At 40.9% G+C, this 11,168-nt stretch overlaps 1 protein-coding gene across 1 annotated transcript in view; it reads left to right on the top strand.

Moving 5' to 3' along the window:
* Positions 1-1,781: 1,781 nt before the first annotated feature.
* The window catches only part of LOC111671123 (SPRY domain-containing SOCS box protein 4-like), a 70,590-nt gene continuing 61,203 nt past the window's right edge, over positions 1,782-11,168 (top strand). Inside the window, exon 1 of the mRNA XM_023428143.2 lies at positions 1,782-1,953. The gene's annotated coding sequence lies outside the window, so the exon portion shown is untranslated. The remainder of the gene's footprint in view (positions 1,954-11,168) is intronic.

Here is an 11,168-nt window from a genome sequence, read left to right as displayed (position 1 = left end):
GTTGGCAGAGGACACTTTCTTTTGTTCTAGTGCAAATCTTTCTAAGATAAGAAAGAACTTTATCCATAAAACGTTTATGCTAAAGATGCTCAGAATACAGAGTAAAATAAATACATATATATAAAATATATACCACATAGTAAGGTACAAATTAGTAAAAAAAAAATACTGTATACAAATCTAAAATAAAGGTAAATGCATAGTGTGATGTCGCAACTTTCTATTTGATAAATTACAGGCAATGAATGAAATGTTGGGAGATGTGCTTCAGTGTTATTATGTTAAAATGTTTAAGAAAGTATAGAAATTAAAGTATGAAGAGTTCGAGGGAGAAGTCCATGAATTGTAATTACCTACTCTTACCAGCAGGAGGAGCCAAATAGCTCCTGATAGAATTGACCAGTGCACAGGTTGAATTTATTGAATTCACTGAGTTTAGTTTTCTCCCCAACCTCCCCAAAATGCAATTAGAAATACCATTTAAAATTGCAATCTGTCTAATAAGTCTTTTATGAAAGCGAGAGGGGCTTTTTCTTCAACCCGGCACACACAGGCACACACAGACACAAACACACACAGTTCCCACCTTGCACATGTCTTCATGATCATTTCCATGCTGACATATTAGAGGCCAATAAAGGCATCGATTCCTGATTAGCGCTCTGTAATGGACGTGTAATGCCTGCAGCAGAATTAATCAATGAGTGTGGGTAGATTGAAATTGGAATAATCCATCATCATACATGTTTTGGTTGCATTGCAGTGACTTACATAAAAAAAAATGGCCATAAGACATTAGTTTGTATTGATTTTGTAGTGCGGCTATGAGGGTTGTTCAGCACAAACAGCTCACACATTGCCCCGATTACAACTCGATTCAAATCAATCAGCCCTGCTCTCTTTTACTTAAACAAAATAGCCTGAATTTCAGATTTTACAGCAGATCAGTTTATTGATTTTGCGGTTATGTACATCAACTGGCCTTCACTTAACAGCCAGTTGAATTGTTTAGTGATGAAAAGTCTGCTGGAAACCACAATCTGAGATGTACACAAGATCAGACAAATAAAGCATGGGGATATCGATGCATTCAAGTGCTGTCGGGAGCGATGGTAATAACTTACACGGTGGTAAAACAAACTAGAACGGCTAAGATTTAGAGTACGAATTATAATAATGATAAATAATATATATAACATAACTATAACAATGACATATTTATCTATTGTATATATTGTCTAATCTGAAAAGTGCTTCTCAGTGATCAAAAACATGTCTTTCACAGGACTGCACAGGCCAAGATAGCAGCAACACCTAGAACATAATTAGAAAGGTTTTCTGGTAACTGCTGCTGAAAATTTCCCACTGAAACATTTGAAATAATTGAATCATGACAGAAGCAGAATACGGATAAGAAGTTTAAATGCAGCAACTTAAATTTTAAATGGAAGCTAAAATGGAAACCCTGAAGGAAGTTACAAGTTTTGGTAGAAGCAAAGTGAGTTTTTTTCATGTTTTGTCATGAATATTATCATTGTTATTATACTATTATTAGTACTAGTAATATTAATAATAGCTGTAGTAGTTGTAATAAGATAGGTAGTAGTGTTATCCTGTACCCTTCTGGATATAGGTATCTCGGAACGTACGAGCAGCACTGGAACGCACCATCAAAATATCAGCCAATAGCGTCAGAGCAGAACGCAGTGTTATGGTGGAAGCGACCAATCAGCGTTCGTTGTGCGGAGTAAATGGACACTCAGCATCGGGCGCTTGGCTGCCTGGTTTTGTCGAGCTGCTGTTTAGTGCAACAAAGGACCCGTCGCTAAATGGTTGAAACACATGTAACATCGCTGGAATAACGTTGTCATCAGCGGAGAAGAGGACAGGCCTCGGTTCTTCTGAAACCCTCAGAGAGAAGCGTCGTTCGGGGGCGAGTTGAGTTTCTGTTCGGTGAGTGTTTCTCTGTTTACACCGGATGAACTGGATCTGGAGCACTGGGTGATGTGTAGTTGTAGCGAGGCGAGCGGAGTCCTGTGTTTTCCCTCTCAAAGTATCTTTACTACATTTCACACCGTTGACTTTGATCACATGGAGCTCAATTTCACGGCTTCTCTTCCCAAAATCACTTTTTCTTCGCAGTCTCTTGCCATGTCATGGTAACCTGATAAAGTTCCCACAGTTTACATCAGAAAACCTCAGGAAAACGTGTTCACACACCTGAATGTGTATGAATTCATGTGCAGTGTGTGTATGTGTGTGTCTGCATTTTCTCATGGTTACTTCTGTGGTTATACTGATGTCATCATATCTGTCATTTAACATCACATAGTAATAGGATGGAAAGATTGACTGAATCTCTGTATTGCATAAATAGTGTGTGTGTGTGTGTGTGTGTGTGTGTGTGTGTGTGTGTGTGTGTGGTCATACAATGCATTCAACATTTTAGGAATAAGCAAAACCTGTTTCTCAACTGATTGTATATGGTGGCATATAAGTTGTGAGTATCTCAACAAAAAACTGATGTTTCTTACTCAGGTTGTTTTGATTTGGAGACATTAAAGAGACAAAACTATCTAATATTTCACAATTAAAGAAGAAAGATCAGATAACAACTGACAGTTTTAACCAAAATGCAAAAATATTCAGTTTATAATTGGATATAACTTAAAAGCCCCAAAGTATCACATGTGATGATCAAAATTGTTCCCAGACTAATTTTCTAATCAATGTAATTGTTATAGAGTTTGGAAACAAGTTTTGACCCCCAGGCAACTGAGTTAAACCAACTGCACTATCAAATACTCACTATCAAAACACTATCAGCTACAGCAGAAAGTAAGTTTGAAACTTACTATTTTTTTAAATGATCATTTTCTAATAAACACTGGCTCATTGTAGAAGACTTAAGATTGTAATAGAAAAGCCACAGGAGGTGTTATTCTCATATACCAGCAGGTGTATATAAATGCTGAACTGGATTACATTTTTGTGATGTAACAGCACCTTTTCCTCACAACAGCCTGTGAGTGATCACTTCTCTCTGTGGCTACACCTTGACATTTACTCAGCTAAGATGGGTAAAGTGACAAGGACACGGAAAATGGAGAGCAGATGGTATGAGCAGGGAGGGGAGTAGATAGAGATGCAGGGGAGAAGGGAAAGAGAGAGCAGGGAATGAGTAAGGATGAGTAAGACAGGGAAAGATCTGGGGAATGGACAGGATGAGGAAAGGTGACATGAAGAAGTGGGGTGAAAACAAAAAAATAAATGGAGAGAACAGTGGAAAAAGGAGCTTGGTACGCACTCCCTCCTCACAAGTGCCAGGTGAAGCATCACTTCATTTGGTTTACTAACAAGTAAAATGCAAAAAAGTGTGTGGGTGGAGTCTGCTGGTTGATGGATGACCTGTCGTGAATAAAGGGGGGGGGGGCGTCAGTCGGTCGGTCAGTCGTTCAGTCGTTCGGTCGTTGCGGAGAGAGATGGAGGGATAGAGAGATGGAGAAGGGGGACAGGATGGAGCATTGTAATGTTGACAGGGGGTCATTTATCTGGCACTATGGGAGATCAGGCTGCTCACCAGCATCTCCCCTCCTCAACACCTGTGTCTCTTTTTCTTTCTTCCCTTTCATCCTCTGTTCTTACATCACCACGTCCCATTCTCTCCCTCTTATTTACATGGCATCTATCTTTTCCATGTGTCTTTCACTGCTTTTTCACTGCTGCTCTTTTTGTCTCCTGTCCTCACCCTTGCTCTGTCAGTTCTTCTTTCCCTCCATCTCAGTTTTCAGATATGCTTTAACTTGAAATTAGTAGTTCAAATGCTTACTGTGAATACACTTCCAATGACCCTTGAAGCAATTAAAAACACTCTGTGGTCTTCCACTGAAAATGCTGCCTTCTTTAGTGTCAGTGCGCATTCTTCGCATTTTTCTCTCTCCTCCTTCTCCCTCCTAATCTGTTTTCGTACTGTCTTTACTTCCTGCTTTTTCTCTCCCTTTTTTGAAAATCTCCCCTTCTCCCGTTCATCCCTCCAGAGGGACTAATAAGTGGCGTTATGAGTCAGTGTGAGCAGAGAGGGAGATGGGATTCAGCTCGTAGGCCAGATAAGGGTTTTTAACTTAGCTGTGTCTTATCACACCCTGTCACTGCTGCTTAAACTGAACAGATACTGCCTGGCATTATGTATGGAGTGGTAAAAACCCTTAAATTGAGATAGTGGAAGTTCTGTCTGAAGCATGTTGGTGTAATCCCTGTACAGAAGGGTGCCAGTGATGTCAGAGTACTAATTTAAATGCAGTGAAGCAGAGATGGGAGACTCTTTCAGGCAATTCACAAAGGCAACACTAGCCAAGGAGTTGACCCAGTGTTACTGCGCATCAATTAATCAACATCTTTGTCACAGAAAATAATTTTTAATCAAATTTTAGATCCATTTCCTGCTTGCTGCCAGACATCAAGCTCATCGACATTCTGCTCACTTCCCAGTGCGTCACCGCCAATGACTGTTTATAAAGATGGACGACATGACAGTTCCCCAAAAGTGGGAATGGCTGCAGTATGGGTCATAAACCCCGCCCCCTCCATGTTAGGGAATGGGACGTGGGCAAAATCAAAGAAGACATCTTAGAAATTTTTCCCAAAGATGGCTTCTGTCATTTCAGGTATGTTCATGTGTTCGCTTTTGTGATACGTTTGCTTTTAATTCGTTAGTTGATGCCTTGAAAGGGGAAGTGATGTCATGATTGACAAGATGGCAGCGCTCATACGCAGTTTATTTTGGCTTCATTTTTGGGAGTGGGAGGAAGTGGACACGCGCCCCCCTTCTTTATATTCAGTCACTGGTTGCCGTGCTCATCCTTTAGTGACGCACGAGGGAATTTTTGGTGACAGGACAACATTTTATAGTCAGTATGAGCTTTTCCCATCAGCCATCATTATTTGTAATTACTTTATTTACCCGTCTCCCCCACTGTGTTTGTTATGTGCCACAGCAGAGTACCACAGGAAGCAGGCTCTTACAGGAAGCAGGCTCAAAGTTGTGAACACATGAAGCCTCAAATTTGACTAAATCAAGGCAGAAAATAGAGTGCTGTGTTTCTAATGATGAGAGTCACATCCTGGCAAACATGAGCAAAGTGTTAAATTGGTACCTTGAAATCATTAAATATCAGCCTGGCAGCATGTATCTGAGGGATGCAACTCACAGATATCCTTATGATTCATTGTAAATTAACATTCATCATTTTTGCATGTAAAATGACAGAAAACACGGAAATATATCCCATCACAACTTTGCAGAGCTGAAAGGGACATGGATCTTCAAGATATTCATTTTACTGTCATGTAAGAAAACAACAAGCATCAGATTCTCACATTTGAGAAGCTGGAACAGTGAATGTTTCTCATTTTAAGCCATGCTTAAGCTGTGGCTCCAGGGATGAGAATGTCAGTCAGTCAGTCAGTTGTTCGTTCTGTCCACCATTTTGGTCTGCACTGAAATATCCAAACAGCTACTAAATAGATTTCCATGAAATTTGGTTCAGACATTCATGTCCATGAAACAAATTAGTTATCTTCTTAACTTTTCAACTTGCTGTAATGTTTTTTTTATAATTTCCGCATAATTTACTAGTAGGTTTTCTGGATAGATAGATAGATAGATAGATATGTAATTTGTTACCACTGTATAGGAAAAAAGAAAACCCTAGTTTAAACTGTTAATTCATTGCATATTTATTATTAGAAACTTAATGTTCCATATATGTTGAATTGTATGTTTGCCTGTGGACAGGTGTCACGTTTTTGCCTGTTCAGCTGAACTGCTGTGCCCAGTATATCTTACAGTCTATCAGTATATCTTTCGGTCAGCCATGTAAATGTATGCATCTGATGCTGGCAGATGAAGTGGGAATAGATTTATATTCAGCAGCCTTTTGTTAAGTCAGTGTTAGACTGCTGAGCTCACCAAAAAAGCGCACAAACACACTCTGAAACACAAACATATGCACAAATACACAGATGTCACTCAGGGAAAACAGCACTGCCGAGCTCTAAAGTCAATGACATCAACTGCTGCAGAGGGAAACAAACATGAAGACGCTGTGTTCCTCCTTCCCATGACTGCTTGGTGTCTAAGTGCAGTGTGCAGCCTGTGTGTCTGTTTACACACCTTTTGTGTTTAGTCTTCTGTGCCTGCTGATGCACTGATGACTCACACAGACCATCACAATGACAGGAAAACTCAAGTAATGAGTGCAGTTTACTGTAATATGGCCAGATCTCCTCCTGGTGCCTGACAATACACTGAGTGACATGAATGCAGACACATGTTGTCAAAAACCAGTCACTATCTGTGACCTCCCTGGTGGTTGTCCTGGTGTTTTAGATTGCTCATCAGTTTATCGGGGCGAGGCTGATGCTGCTTGTCATCTTGTTGTCATCCTGGTTGATACGTGTCAATTTGTGTAGGAAAGACTGCAGCTGTGAGTAGTGAATCAAAGTCCCCCTCGGGGAGAATACAATCTGACAAACCAACAGCAGAGTTGGAGCCCTAAGGGACACAACAGGGAACATGAAATCATTAGTGATGTGCCAAACAGACCTTAGTTCCAGCTAATGTCCGCTCCCCGTGAACCCTGTCATCTTAGCTCATTTCACCTCATCGTGCCCTGTCCTGTCACGTATAATTTGGCATCCTGTCGTTCTCAATCTTCTCATCTCACGTCTTGTCTGATCTGATCCCAAGTTTGCTGTATTTTTTGGTTCCAGGATAGTAAAGAGGGCTGCATGGAGGGGAGTTAGGGGTGCTCTCATTTACATATAAATGGTGGAAGAATCTGAGGTGCCCTGCTCTTGCTCATTTGTCGTTTTGTGGTGATTCAGTGTCTGTGTGTTTGTGTGTGTGTTTCCCCAATATTGAAATGTTGCTTTTCTCGTTACTGTGCGTGTCATCATGCAGCGTCATCATGTGTCAGTGCTGGGACAATCGGCTCTGAATCAGCTGCCTCGTGCTGCGGTCTGCCTGTGAATTCTTGGCTTCACTGAGACTATCTGATGGCTTTTCCAGTCGAATAAAATCAATTGGCTCTTCCTGGAATGTAAAGCAGGCATGTGATCGTCTCGGCTAGAGCGAGAAACTTCACATAGCGGTGAGGAAAATGCGATGGAATTAAAATTAACCGAGTGCATTCACTACTCTGATGTACTCTTGAGTAGAAGTGTCTGGATGAAAGTTACATGATTTTCTGTTTTAAAGGGGAAACAAAAGAATTTCCTGCCACAGACTCTTTGAAAGCCCAGAATTGTTCTCACATATCATCATCCCTCAGTGTTTTTGTGTAACAAGAATCCTTGCTGGCTTCTCCATATACTTACTTATAAAGCCAGAAATAGACCAGACAGCACTCTAAGGCCTGGTTACTACACATCATATTCGCACTAATATTAGATGTGATATTAGATTTGTCTTCAGGCTTTAAAAGGAATGAACCCATTGCTGCAACGCTTGTGGGAAACCCAACCAAAAACACTTAGTTATTATATAATAATGAAATATGATATGACAATAAAATTTAGTAAGTATTATATTTTAAGTAAGTAACATAGCATAAACACTGGAAACATGGATATACAGTCGCCTGGCTCTGTCAAAAAGCAACAAAATCTGTGAAAATGATTGCGTGTTATAGATCCTTGTCAGCAAATTTTGTAAGACAGAATCAGAGTCGCTGTTTCTCCTTTTTTTTCTTGTCTTTATGCAGATGTAAACCAAACACACACTTCGTAACTATGATACTGCTCTGCTGGCTACCCACAAGTTAACGCTCAAGTGCCATTGTATATGATGGGCAGCCCCTGAATGCAGTATGAGTCATCAAAAAATTGAAAGAAGGAGAGGGATATTTTGATATGCAAATACTCATGTAACAATAGATTAACACAGGGACACAGAAAACATCAACAGCTATAAACACTTCTGCCTTTTAAACATAGTTGAGCGACGCGTCATACAAACTAGTTTGTTTGAAGCATATTGAGACCATTAGCAGTAGCACCCATCATGGCCACGTCATTTTGTTTTGAATATAGATGTAGGATGAAAACCAGATGAGTTAGCTGGGTCTGACTGGATGATGACTTGGTGTTTTAGTTTTTTTTGCGAATCACTCACTAAATCATCCGAGGAAAAGCTTTTACCGAACATACCTGCACAAGCCAAATTGGATCCGTCACTTTAAGGTCGACTCCTCATGTCAGCCTCAGTACATTTTAGTTTTTTTGCCCCGCTGTACCTGACAGATACTTCAGGCCAAATGGGAATAAACTGAGGCAATCTGTTTTTTTTTTTTTAAGTCAAGTACTGCCATAACTGATTATTGACTTTGACTGTGGCTGTTGAAACGTCTGTACACAGCTGTTGAGGAGAATTGCTACTGCAGCACTACAGGTCCATTTATCCACACACCTATAAACAGCGTACCATCATATAGCAGCATTTAAGTTCACAAAATTTGTACACTAGCTTGTTTCCTTGAATAATGCTTGATGTGAACTCTCCATATCAAATTTAGCAACTCTCAAGTCATATGACTAATCATCTCTAGTCTCTCTGGCTAGGATGACAGAACTGCATGACGGTGTTGATATAATCTGCTAATACTATGGGACAGCCCATGTTTGAAAAGTGTGAGGGCATTTCCTTCTCTGCCTCCCACTCTCTCCCATGTTCTCTCTTTGTCTCTCTCTGTCTTTTTTCTGGCCATAATTACAGAGCTCATGAAAGCGTTTAGAGTCTCATGAATATTTAGATCTTGGAGGGGAAGTGTCAGGGGAGACCCATGTGTGGCTGGTCTGCCCTAATTATGGAGATAGGCCTCCAAACACTCGTCACACACACACACACTTAAAATGAGGCAGGAAGGCCAGAAAATGATGAAAAGCTCCCAATTTGGGTAAAGTTAATATAGGCTTAAACAAAGGTGTAAGTATTCTGAAAAACTGGTGCATGCACACACACACACGCACACACACTCAGCAGGGAGATAATAATAGCACAGCTGGTTGTGGCTTGCAGCTGGTTCTTTCTGCTCCCTATTGTTTAATAGTGAGCTAATGATGGACTTGAGCCTAGCAGATTAGTCAACGGGGACTGTGTGTGTGTGTGTGTGTGTGTGTGTGTGTGTGTGTGTGTGTGTGTGTGTGTGTGTGTGTGTGTGTCAGTCTTGACGCTGGGGTGTATTCTTTTGTTGATGCCATGTCATGTTAACTCAAGGCAGGGATGAACAGAAGTGTGACTGGATGGATGGATGGATGGATGGATGGATGGATGGATGGGCGCCATTGAAACAAACAGGGACAGGAAGGGGGAGTCTTGCTGGAGAAAGCTTTGGAAGGAATGGGTGCATTAACAGAACCATGCAGAAACAAAAACTTACTCAGATTTAAATGAGAGATGGAGGCAGAAGCAGTGAGAAAAGGAAGAAGAAAGGGAGTGAGACTGGGGAAAAGAAGAAAAGATGAGACTGATATGGTGGATAGTAAAAGGGAGGGGGCGAGGAGGAAGTGAGAGGCCTGAGAGAGGAAAGCGGAAGTAGGGAAGTGCCTGTGAGAGAAAGAAGTTTAAAAAAAAAAAAAAAAAAAAAATGTGAGAAGGAAGCAAATGAGAGAGAGACGGAAAGGTGAGAAGAAAGACGGTTTACATTTTGAAGGAGGCTTGTGTTGTAATGAGTCATATCAGATGGGGAGGCTGATGAGGGCTGGGGGTGATGGGTGAGAAGAGAGGAGGGATGTGTAAGGCAATGTGGGAGAAGGATGATAGACCTACACAGCATATGAGGAAGATAAGAGAGGAGAAGAGAGGGAGTACAGTGGAGTGTGTCACTGCAGATGGTGATGTCTCAGTACAAGTGAGAAGTGAGGGTGGTGAATTTAAACGCAACATGTTTAGTCCCAGAATAGAAAATAGCACGATAATATGAATGATTCATTGCTACAGTCAGGTGTTTGCAGAGTTTTATGAATTCAGAAGGCTCGCATACTGTAGCTGAACTGAGATCAAGAGTTTAAAATGGTCCCTCAGGCTACTATTCACATTAGCATTCATTACAGTGAGTCAGAGCAAACTCAACAGCTGGTTAGCCTCACATTCTGGATATCATAAATGGACTGATGGGTGACAAGCCAAAAGACAAACCGGCTTTAAGTGTCACAGCTCATTGCTCTGATGTGCATTGTCAGCTGTGAGATGTCATATAGACAGGTGTGCACCTCTCTAAATCATGTCCAATCAAGTGCAGTTACCACAGTCAATGTGTAGAAACATCTCAAAGATGATCAAGAGAAATGGAGGCACCTGAGGTAAATTTTAAGCGTAACAGGAAAGGATCTGAATACTGATGTTTACGCGATATTTCAGTTTTTCCTTTTTAATAGATTCCCGAAAACAAATACTAAAATTCTGTTTTCACTTTGTCGTTACGAGGTATTGAGAGTAGATTGAGGAGGGAAACGATTCATCAAACGGTTCAGTGTGGCCTGTGTGGAAACATCTGCATTTGTTCTGGTTCTCCACTCATTTATCCAGGTTTTCCCTTTACTTTTTCACCCATGTGTGTACTTTAATTAGATGCAATTAGTTTTAGATGTTATATCAATGTTTAGCATTTGAAAAATTGGCGACCCTAGTGATTGTAGCAAAGAATTAGCTTCAGCAATTTACTCTTCCTCCTCCATGGGTCCAACCAGAGGATGCTCTGTATGTTGTGTTTTCTGCAGTAAAACGAATGCCATCAAAATCATATAAAGGGTTTGAAAGAAAATTTGAATAATTCTACATGTGGCAGCCTTAAAGGTGAATTTGAATTTCATGTGATGTAAGTGTTGCTATCTACACATGTAAGTGAGGGTCAGGTCCAAAATGTGAGTGTGACTTCTGTTCAGCTCAGTAGAAGGAAACATGGACAGTAGCTTCTGATGAAACTGGAGGTAACTAAAAACTGTGAATGTTCTCAGTCACCTGATTGAGTTGGAACTGGGAGAAGAAAAGAGAGAGGGAGAGAAAAATTTCGTCATCCAGCCGTTTTAGCCCCGTGGTCCCGTCAGGCGTTCAGTCTCGTCTCACCGCCACCATGCGGGAGCCTTCATCTCGCCACTTCACAGTCCTCTGA

The sequence above is a fragment of the Seriola lalandi genome, unplaced genomic scaffold, assembly GCF_002814215.2.
Source record: "Seriola lalandi dorsalis isolate HSWRI2012SDOR001 ecotype SW California unplaced genomic scaffold, Sedor1 jcf7180002054866, whole genome shotgun sequence".
NCBI classification, from domain to species: Eukaryota; Metazoa; Chordata; class Actinopteri; order Carangiformes; family Carangidae; genus Seriola; species Seriola lalandi.
The sequence above is the reverse complement of the archived record's forward strand: the minus strand, read 5'-3'. Positions and strand labels throughout refer to the sequence as shown.